Below are 12950 nucleotides of genomic sequence, written 5' to 3'. Positions count from 1 at the left end.
ATATTTAATTTAATAAAAATCTACTAGATATGAAACAGTCATATTAAAGTGTACCATGTTTATATTAATTGAATTAATTATAAAACATTAATGATAATTTTAAATCAATAATATTTTAAAAATTATTTCTTAGTATTCAATCTGAGAGTTTTCTGAAATGTATAAGTAATAGTGACTTTATTTTTAAAGAAGTTTAAAATTTTAAGAATAAGACCACCTATTTTGTGTTATACATTAACTAAATAAATGTATACATCACGTAATAGATAAAATTAAAAATTGTATTTAATTATTTTCAAATAATTACCCTCATAATTCACATTATTTTCTTCTTCAGCATTATCTGTAAATGTATTATATAAATATAAAACATAGCATAAGTTAATTTCACTAGCTTAACGTAACTGTACCCTAATATTATTTTAGACAATCAACCTACAAATTTAGTAAATATAGATAGGCAATAGGCACTATTGACAGATGTACTTAATTTGTATATTTACAATTATGAATTATAGTAAGCTACCGTATGGAACATAATTTGTACACATAAAGTGTAAATTAATACAATACTGTAGTTTTTTGAAAAATAGCAACGAGTAAAATATTATTTATTGGTATTTTAACTTGTTATATTAGTGTGTAAAATCCCGCATTGGGTGTTTAGGTGCGAGAATTCATAAAATGTTTTTTTTTTTTTTTTAAATAAACGTTTTTAAGATAACTACTAGATATATAGATAGAATAAGTGGTCACCATACAAAACATATAATTTTTGTAGGTTTTAAAAATTAAAAATTAAAATTATTTAGATAACTTGATGATGCTTTTGTAACAATAAACAAATATACTTTATATAGGTTAGAGTATTTTTATTTAATACAAAATTAGCGACTAAATATATATTACATAACAAAAAACCCAACCATTGAGTCAGAAACTCGAAACTAGTTATGTAAGTTTGTTATGTAGAAACTAGACCCAAATTGATCGTGAGTCAATAAAAAAACTGGCCTGCATTTTAGGAGAAGGGACAGGCACAAGACACACGAAAATGTTCCCATTTGTGTTGATCATAATTAAGCTGAATATCCCGTCAAGACTTGAATGATGGATTGCTTTGATACGTTTCAGACGACGGAGTGTAGGCGGGAGGTTGATTCAAGTTGTCAACATCAGGAGTTTTAAGGCATATCTCGTTGCATAGTTGCATAACAACAAACATTAGCTACAGTTATTTTCAAAAGTATATTTCTATTATTATTATTTGCATATATATTATATTGATACAGCTGTACTTTGATTATTTTTATTATTGTAGTATTTTAATATGCCTGTATGCAAAACGAAAGACAAAAACATAAATGGCATAGCTACATAACTAATAAAAATTCTAAAACATAGTTTCTAGTAATCCATCGTTGATAAACTAACGATCTAACCTAGGGTGGTGATCGCGAGACGACAAATCATACCTAAAGTAACAAGTTGCAAGCTTTCATCACTGAAACTAAATTCATCTCATAAAATCAATGACACTCTTTATGAATATGATATTATTAAAGCAAACCATACTGACGAAACAATTCGACAATTTTTAATCTCCGTCAATATTAACCATTCTCTCTTAATACCCTTCATAGTGTATACTGTATAGTATGGTATACATTGTATACCTTCATTCATCTAACACATCCTCAAAAATGACTCTAATCTAATCAAATCTAAACTACCCTACCTATCTCAATAAATTCAAACTATTTCCTTTCTACGAGGTCATTTCCTATACCCGAAATAACCAAACATTTAAGACTAAAATAGTTTTTATATCTAAGATCGTAAAATTCAATGCTTATAAAGTTCTAACTCTGTCTCATATTCTTCAAGAAAGTATACTATAAGTACAATAAAATTATTATCCCTTAAATTATTATTGCTTACCCGTGAATCCACAAACATCTTTTAGAATATCTGTTAAATTTTAAAATAATTCAATAATTATAGAAAACCATGCTTGTGTAGCATAAAAAATCGATTATTTTAACGGTTCAAACATATTAAATTAAATAATCTCGTATTAATGATTATTACGAAGTTCCTAGATTACTATTGCTTGAATAAATGTATAGTAATGCTTTTCACAATCAATAATTGGCGTATCAAACTGTTACATCTAATATCTATACAAAGCAAAATATTCAAACTAAATATTAAAACTATTCATAATTCTTTTATCTACTAATAATAAGTTGAAAATATTACATTTGCAATCGGCTGAAAAAAATATATTTTAATAATATAGTAAATATAGTATTAATAAAGTGATATAATTATTTTATACAAGACCTTATAGACCAAAATTGTATTGATTAGATAAAATAAGAGATAACCATATGATTTAACCATATTTACGGATCTATTGTATATATTTATCAAATATTAGCAATTAAATTAATTTTACCCAAATCTTATGTTGAAAAATATTAAAATTGTAATTTATAGGTACAATTAATTTTATGTTTATTTTATATTTATTATATTTATTTGTTTATATTAATATTTCACTAAAGGCAGGTAAAATTAAAATTTGCCTAAAAACTGTTGTATTGTTATGATTTATAAACGATTAGTAAAAGCGTATTTATGTTCTACAGCTATATTTACTGAGTACTTTTTTACAAATTTTTTGCACACCAGATTCAATACTTCTTCTATTATATTAATAACGCTTTTTTTAAAGTATCCAGACTTAACATTAGTTTACTTATATATTAATATTGTGTAAAAATTAAAATTAAGAATTTTTTTAAGTTATTTCGTCTATATCAGATAGTATATTAACAATAACTGATTGATTCATCGTTTCTTTATAATTTATAAAAAAAATTAACAATTTATTGAAAATAAATATAAAATAAATTAAAAAAAAATAAATATTTTTAATGCTTAAATAAATGATAACATACCTACATTTTTTCTATGAATTTCGTCTTCAATTACTGAAATAACAAAAATTGCAATAAATGGTATAAGTTAAATATGAATATCAATAAAATTAAAATTAGAAAAAATAATAATTTCAAACTATAAATATGACCATACAGTTGAATTCTTCGAGATATTTATTGAATGCAGTTGCTGGGATAATAAAAATTGGAAGAACTGTGATTGTAATAGATATAAAATATTTGTTAAATATATTCATTTTAGTTATTTGATATGTGCGAAGAATAACAATTATGTGAACGTTAAATAATGAAATGATAATATAATAATAGATCATGAGTTTTCGGCTTCTTTTATAATTGACTCCTTGCTAATCAACCTAAAACAAAAAAGAATAAATAATTACAATTTTTTTAAAAACAAATATACTATGACAACAAAAAAATATTCATTTTTTGTCTTCTTCCGCTTAATGCAAAATGTTATACTATTCTTAACCTATTAGTCATGTAATGTCTTAAAGTTTAAGTTTTTTAAACACGTGTAAGCAGAACATTATTCAAAACTAGGTTAAAAAACAAATAAAAATGTATAAATAGTAAAATGACTATTAAAAATATATGTGTATTATTGATTATTTGTCTTCTGAATTAGGCAATATGTTATACTATTCTTAACCTATTAGTCACGTAATGTCTTAAAGTTTAAGTTTTTTAAACACATGTAAGCAGAACATTATTCAAAACTAGGTTAAAAACAAATAAATATCCATAAATAGTAAAATGATTATTAAATAGTAATAATGCATTTATGAAATATCTTTATGAGTAGTATATTACTATTTTATTTTAAATAGACATTATCGAATTCGAAACACAATGTTTAATCCCAGTGATAAAAGTGTGATGATGGTGAGATCCATCACTCCAGCACCCCAAGATGTACATTTTTACACTAAATATTTAAAATGATTTGATTGATTCGAAATTTTACACCAAATGTAATTCAAAATTTGAGATTCCTAAGTTAATTTAAATCCCGTGAAAATCGTTTTGAGTAGGCTGGGTGCCAGCATGACGTCACCCCATCACCCACCCCGGTACCCTTCAAAATGATTTTTCACTTGATATTTTTACATCATATTGTAACCAAACGTAATCTAGAATATTCGAGATACCTGAAAACTCAATATTCGTTAAAACCGTTTTTAGTCTTGTGACGTCTCGTTTCATTTTCCCAGTAGAAGATATAGTTCTATATTTTAATCAAATAAAAAAATACAAGTAATCCATGTATATTATAATAATAAAAATAAAAGTAGGTATAGTAATGAATATTACTATAATTTTCTGCGCTTTTTCATTGATTCAAATGTAGGTACTTAATATGTTATTAAAATTGGTTATTTGTGCTATGTTGCTTTCTATGCTCAATATTTCTTAATTTGATAGCCAGTCTTCAGTCACAGTTAAGAGGTGGTATATTTTAAGAAGTCTTAGCCGGTTACACTCTTTTTCTTCAATTGCACTGTTGACTGGAAGTGTAAACTATTGCCCATACGACCATACAAAATATATACATTTGAATATGATCTCGACATATTATGAACTTCAATACTTCATTTAATATTAATGGTTCAGTTTAATTACAAACTTGATAGTAAACCATATAAAATGGACGGTATACAAATTCTCTATTTATTTCATCAATGTCAACTTTATAAAATATTGATAAATATTTAATAAAAATAAGATTTTCATCTAAGTTTTCTTTAGATTTAGTACTTCAATTTTTTTTAGCAATGGTAAAAAACGATATTTTAATGTAATTGTAAAATAATCCAAAATACTAAAGTATGTATGTATTACATTTAAATTTTTCATCAGCTAAATCAATAATATTTCCTAAATTATTTTCATCGTGCATTATGTTATACATTTATATAAACAACAGTCGGTGTATATTTTGTAAAGCCTAAGACAGATTTAGGTATATTTTTTGATGATTTCGACCTTCCGTATGATTTCGTACTCGATATTTTTACTTCAGTGCTTTATCTTCACGCCTTTTTAATATCAAGGACGGAAAACTTTTTTAAAAAACGTTATTAAACAAAATAAAAAACAACTGTACAACGATAACAAAAATTACCAAAAAAACGCGAAAAGAATGTTATAACAAAAATAAATTATACCACGAAGAAAAATTACATTTCTGTTATGATTACAAAAAAAATAAAAATTGTCATGTTTAAAAATGCATGATGAGCATTAAGTTATAGTTTATAAAAAATGGCATTTTTTTGGTTATAATTTAATGTTCTTAAATATTACTATTATACTAAAATATTAAATTAGTATTATTCATTTTTATAAAAACAACTTGTTTTATTTTATTTTTACTGTTATCAGTGTTCGTCTTTATTTTATACTTACTATTTAATATTTAGTATTTTTGTTTTAACACTTTCAACACATAAAACTAAATTTTTAATTTTGATGTTTAGATTTATTTTATACTTACAACTGTATTTTAAACTTCATGATTATTTTTATTATTTGCTCTGGAAATAATGTTTCACTTTAACTATACCCTTTTAAAATTTAAAAACCTTTTAATTTAAAATTTGAAATTTTCCAATCATTATATAGATTTTAAATTATAATTAAAAAAAAAATATCTATTAAGAACAATTAATTTCGACTATTTTATTTGTTGTATCTAACTATACTGTGTGGTACTAATAACTTATAAGATTGTATAATAATAACTTATAAGAATATAAAAAAAACAAAAACGAAATTATTAAAAACGTTATTAGAAAATATGGAAAAATAATATATTTTGCCTTTAAATAGCAACAGCATGACAGTATTTTACACATTTTATCTATGTTATTCTCCTCTAAGACACAAGTTTTTTCTGTCTCACTGTCTCCACGTGTCCGACACATAGCTATATTTTCGTTCGGAGTTGTATCTAGGGATACGTGATAATTTTGAAAGTTTAAATTTTTTACTCCACTCATTCAGGAGTACTCGTTTACGGCACCGCCGCGATGCTGATTGACGGTGAATCAGACTGACTGATTTGGATCACCTCGAATATACGAATGGTTAAGTTCCGTTGGTTTGGTGGGGAAGAAATGTTTTTAATTTTTTTATTTTTCGGAAATTTTGTTTATGCGTTTCAGTGAATAATTTTGAGCTCTCATAGCGAAACTCGTAAGTTGATCTGTTACCAATTACCGTATATACTTATAACGCTGTATATTATGTTATTTTATAACACTAGTGTAAACAAAACAATATTTATTTAGCAAAGCATTATTCAAAACTAGGTCAAGAAAACAGATACAAATTCATAAATAGTAATGCATAGGTATAAGTAGTGTCTTAATATTTATTACGTCTATGTAAAAAAAGTCTTTTTTTTTTATTTATTTATGTATAATAAACGGATATTAACCCTTTTGCAATTAGAATAATTATAAATACAATTCAGCTTATCTTATAACAGAATTTGTATACAAAAAAGAAACAAAAATTATTATGGTAATATTTAACAGCTAAAGAAAGAATAAATATATAGTACAGTAAAACTCATTAATTAACAATAAATGGTTACACTAAAAGAAAAAATAATAATAATATTTAAACAAGAGAATTTAAATTTAAAGCAAAATAAACATTTTGTTTAAATATAAAACGTGACATAGCAAAAAAATCAATATGATCCATTATACTGTTAGCCAAAGATACAGCGATACAGCTCTGGGGAAAAATGAGGTGGAAGTATAACTATTTTTGGATAGAGAAACATGAAAAATGAATTAGAAATCTATAAAAATAAAGTTATAATAAATACATTTTTTATAATATTTAAATATATTTATAATTATTTATTTATTATGTCTATAGATGAACCGTAGTTCACAAAGAGAGCACAGTAAAATGTATGTGAAAATGCCTCCCCACCCTTCCCACAACTTTGTTTGATCAATTAAAAAAATATGAGAATATTTTGCATATTTATTTTTTTTTGCAATTGAAATTGCAATTTTTTTATTTTTCGGGAGAAATTTATGGGTAATGTAGAAAATATAATTAATTTATTACATAAGATCACATGATAATAAAAATTGTTGTATCAGTTTGTTATAATATTGTAAATGTAAATCACTTGATCGTTTATTTCTGTAACAGGGCCATAAGTTACTAATATAAAAATGCTATCATATGTACTCCGTGTTCACTGCGTTATAGTATTGGCTTGGCTATGTGTACGTCATCTATACCACGTAAGCATAGTATACTGACATTGTTAGAAAATGACTTACATTTCATACTTAGTTATGTGTTTAGTTATAGTGAAATATTACTTATTATTATTGTGACTAATTTTGTTGTTAATATTATCTTTTGTTGATCCACATTATAATCCTTATTCAATAAAAGTAATAGTACCATCATTGAATCACTGTTTCGTTAACAATGTTAAACTATTCTTAGAAAAAAATTGTAAAACAAATTTTGTGGGCCGGGAGCATAGAACTAATAATATGATAATATGATAATAATTGTATATAATAATGTAATATGCGCGCCCCGGTCACCAAAATACTTCGCATGTTCTACACACCGACCGACCTATAAAAGTAAAATATAATAATTATAATTGTCGTTTTGGCAAATTCAATAATAAAAATAATAAAATAAAACTCATAGTTTTTTAACGTACGGCTGGCCAGCTGCAACCTATGCCTATATAAAATAAATAATAAATTGTACACAACACAAAACACTAAAATAAAAATATTACAAAAAGTTAGACGATTAACGCCTATAAAATAAAATATAATAAAACGGTTATTTGCGCACGTATAATATAAAAAAGATAGTAATATGGAATTCACACCTTGCAAAAATATAACAAAAATAGGTGATTCGCGCCTAACAGAAATATAACAAAAATAAAAACCCTGGTGATTGACAATACCTATATAATATACTAAAAATATTTTGGCGTACACGGGATGGGTACAGTTGAACCCCGTGATAAGAAATTATAGCTGAAAACCGAAATTAAGAGTTCGAACTCTGACCACAAATTAAATTAATACCAACCATTCGACATTCTAAATAATTTCCGTAGTAAAAAAGTTCCACTACAATTTTCGAATATATGAATTTTCCACCCTGATCCTCAGAACCAGATACATTATTTATCTGTCGGTCGAAACTAATAAATGACCAATGACCGTTATATTTAACATTTTAACGACTTTTGATAGCCTTAACGGCTATCGATTACTTGTTTTATGTTTGCAGCTCCTGACTGGAAGTTTGAACATAATAGGTTCTTGGTTCAGCATGTTTACATAAGTAAAACTTGTATACAATAAATTTGTAGATCAATATTGTTTGCAATACATTTCAATGTTTATTAATATTAGTAATTACTAATATTATTAGTAGGTGTACATTTAGACCTAATTAATAAATATCCAACTAGTAAGTACTACATTTCTTTTTTTATCCATTAGCACAACTATATAGACCTAAATAATACATTTTTATTATAAAATTTCAATATTACCTATTATTTATTTGTATGTTGTACATTAACAATTTACATATTACTACACTCATAAAGTGAATATTTGCTTTATTATTACAATACCAATGTGATACATTAATATACTTTATAACTCATTATAAGTTACAAATAACATACATTTTATAATGATCAACAAGATCATTACGTGTTATATTAAGACTATTTTCCTCTTTGTCTATGTTAATTGTCTTAGTTACATTTGTCCATAATGTAGTCTCTATGTTGCATTGTCTTATAAATGTGTTATTTGTTTTATATTTTGTTGAAACGTGTTCATGTTTAACATAATTAACAGTGTAACAATAATCCATAGCAAAATAAATAAGTTTTCCATCAATATTTATATTTAATATTTTAATCTAATGTATAATTTTTTTATTTGCTCTACTTATTTATTATATTGTCTTAACCTCATGTTGTAAAATTTTAAAAATTCCATTATTAGTATTGGATCATTGATAAGATAAATAAGTTTTAATTTTGAGAAATTTAAATAATTATCAGTTATTACTTAAAATACTAAGTTATGTGTAAATGTATCATTATAAATAGGAATTGTGTAGTGAATATTTGTGCTGTATTAAATGGATAATGGTGTGTATGAAAACAAACTGTTTTTAATTTTTGTTATAGTTGACAATATTATACTTATTATTAAATAATAATTAATATGTATATATTTTAAACAGAAAGACAGTCTTTCAATGACTGACTATTGTTGAAAATCAGTTCTTTTAGAATTTCGATAGCACACAAATAATCTTAGAGTAATTGGTTAGTTCATTTTTGTTTTCTGAATAAACGTGATATTTTATTTTTGTGGTTGACTAATTTCAATTGTATTTACTTTTTTAATTTAGAAATGGCACTTATACACAAATACGTGATAGTCTTAGCGGATAAGGTCACCAAAAGTCCGACGCAGAAAAGACATCTTTGTGCAGTAGTGCTCTGTATGGTCCGGTCTTAATCAGTCCAGTCCGAACCGAACCGGACAATGGTCCGGTCTAGTCCGATTCTAATATACAAAAACTATGAATCATCGGTTTGGTCCGGTTCAATATTTTTTAGGAATAATTTAGTCCAGTCCTCAGATAAAATGCATTATTTTCAGTCCCTTTCGGTTTCAAAAAAAAAAAAAATTAAAATAGTTCAGTTTGGTTCGGTTAGTTCCCAACCACGGTTCTTAAAATCTAAGTAAGTTATTTTTACGTAATACCATTGATATAAATATTATAGATAACTCACTTAAAAACAATATCTTTCCATTGTAATACAAAACGCACCATTGTTCAGCCTGAGTTAATATTGACTGAACCTTACGGTCCGGTCCGTTAACGGTCCAAAATGTTTTAAGATCCACCTCCTAGCCATGGAGCGTTGTCGTATTGATGAACGGAGGAGGATACCACCACTCTCGGAAGTTAGGATCCAGGAACGAGCTAGAATCATCGGAAAGTGGCAGGAGCTGTGGAATCAGACACCGAAGGCATCCTGGACTAAGTCCTTGATACCGGACGTCGGAAGAGGGATGCATTATTCCAGATTAAAGACTATGTCGTATAATATGGCCTAGGTTCTTACTGGACATGGCTGCTTCCAGAGTTACCTGCATAAGAAGAAGAGAGGTTTAGAAGCTAGTTTCCGTCATTGTGGCGACCCAGAGGACACAGCCAAACACGCATTTTTTTACTGCCCTCACTGGGCTGATTGCAGAAGTAGTCTTGAGCAGTGCCTGGGTCAGGATGTTTCTGGGATTTTATTTGGACTTCAGACAGAGCTACTACCATATGAACAGTAGGAGGATCTTCACGGCAGCAGAGCGACAGTTGAAGGGCTTTTGTGAGATGGTAGAGGAGATCACGAATTTCAAACAGATGACGAAGCGAGACTGGCAGACGCAGGATGCATGGTGAACAACATTTAGTTAAGTTGACCAATGTGGGCCGAAAGCCAATTAAACTTGTTTGTTAGAGGCCCCCGCGTATGTAAATATTATGTAATTTTATTTATATTAATAAATAAGTAAATATAGTAATAAACGATATAGAGCTGGGTGACAGTATTGTGACCAACAGTTCCCATCCGGTGCTATGTTCCATAACAGAAAAAAAAAGGTAGGTAACAGAAAGAACTATGGTCCGTTTTCAAATTTACCTTTAAACAAAAATAATATAATCATCAATAACATTTATTTAAGACATTAAGACATAACATTTTTTTTTACTACAACATTTAACAAAACATATTTTATTTAATTTTTTTAAATCAACAATAGATTAAACTTATATTATATTATAAATATTTGATAAAATAATTTGACTATTATCAGCCTTGAGGTTACATTTTTTTAACAAGGTAAATAAGTAATAATACCTAAAATAGTTATAAAAATATAGATATTTGTTTAAATCTGAAACAGATTATATATATAAAAAAATATTTAGGTAACTGCTCAGTAATTAATTATACAACAACCAGTTTTTAAAATTCGTGCGTAAAATTCCAGTTATACTACTAGAAAAATTTACAGCACCATCAAAATCAAGATTTATTAATTTCGAATAATCAAATTCTTTTTTTTTAAGTCTCGATCAATAGTTTTTGTTATGGTTTGCGCATTTGTGTCATGCAATTCTACGATGCATAAAAATAATTCACTAATTGCACCACAATTTGTTAAAAAACGAATAATTATAATTGTCATTTCACAAATATTTTTGATATTTGTCGGCTCATCAGACATTAATGAAAAGTATTTATTTTTTAATTGATTTAAGTCATGAGTTTCAAAAACAGTGCCAATGCAATTTAATATTTCATTAACTGTATTTTTACTCATATAAGGCGATGTCATATTATCACTTTGTTTTATCACTACTTTATTTAATAGCGGTTCAAATCTAGTAGTATGAGGAATCTCTTTTTTTGCCAAAAAATAAACACTATATGAACTAAAGTAGAGAAATTAAATATATTTTGTAATTTTTCCGAGTTACTTTATTGGATCATTTGTGTATGTATAGGTTCATTTTTTCGTTGTAAAAAAAAAAATGCATTCAAAGCTTTAGCTTAAAAATAATTTTCTGAACAATTGTGTTTTATTAAGGGATAGTGTTGAAAATATAATTAATTTGTTAAATAAGATCACACCATAGTACATATTTATTACACCAACTTGTTATTACAGTTTTAAATGTTAATAACCCAATATTTTACTTCTGTAACAGTGTCATTAATATATATATATAATGTTACTAATATATAAATGCTACTAAATTCACTATGTATTCATTGCATCATAATACAATAATATTGCCTATGTGTATGTCATGTATACTACGTAAGCATAGTTATAGCTGACATCGTTAGAAGATAATTTACCTTTCATACTTAGATATATGTTTAGTTAAGTATAACTTATTATTATTTCAGAGTTGAGTAGTATTTTCGATAGGTACAATTATCTAAGATACAATTGTATCTTGTATATTGTATAGATATCTCAATACAATTAAATGAATTATCTAGTATCTTGTATCGCAATACATTAATGCTATACTTTGAAAAATTAATTTTTTACAATAATTTTCATTCGCTTTCTACCAACCGCCACTGTTTGACTACGTTTTGTATGATGCTATAATATGTGTAAAAGGCGCGGCAAATTTAAATTTATAAATACCATAATTTAATTGCAGTATTAATTAATTTAAAATTATCGACAATTCTGATTTTTACTACCATAACTAATATTTATTTTTTGAATACAAATACATTTGAGTAGTTACAGGTGATTTTCTGTAGACTGTAGCCTACAACTTGTATGAAATTATTTTTTAACCCATTAGCCATATCGCCCATATCCATATGCCACTGTCAAAACCATTAAAAATGCTGACTTGGAAGTAGTTAATGATAAAAATAAATCTTTAAATAACCTTACCAATTATTATCCTACAATAAAAAAAAATTATGTATTTGATTTAATACCAACTTGTGCTCTTCAGTACCCATTGAACATATGTTTTCACTGGCAAGGTTTATTCGTAATCATAATTTATTCAATTATCAGATGTCATATTTGAAAAATTAGTGTTTTTAAAAGGAAACAACACGTTATGTATACTAAATAAATAAATTACCTATTAATTTTTAAGACCTCATGTATAATATAAAATAAATTAAACCCTGACTAGTGAATTATTTTATACATTTATACAATACACATTATATAATTAAACATATTTTATACTATACAGGTATTGACTAGGTGTACTATTATAATAACCAGTATTTACGGTTTTTATCAATAAAATATATTATAATATATTACTAGTGTATTAATTAAATAATTATATTTTATAGTCTATATTAATATTATT

At 25.9% G+C, this 12950-nt stretch overlaps 1 pseudogene; it reads right to left on the bottom strand.

The window, feature by feature from the left end:
* Positions 1 to 10202: 10202 nt before the first annotated feature.
* On the bottom strand, positions 10203 to 11670 carry LOC113560353 (annotated as a pseudogene).
* Positions 11671 to 12950: the final 1280 nt, after the last annotated feature.

This window comes from Rhopalosiphum maidis, chromosome 1, assembly GCF_003676215.2.
Source record: "Rhopalosiphum maidis isolate BTI-1 chromosome 1, ASM367621v3, whole genome shotgun sequence".
Lineage (NCBI taxonomy): Eukaryota > Metazoa > Arthropoda > Insecta > Hemiptera > Aphididae > Rhopalosiphum > Rhopalosiphum maidis.
The sequence above is the reverse complement of the archived record's forward strand: the minus strand, read 5'-3'. Positions and strand labels throughout refer to the sequence as shown.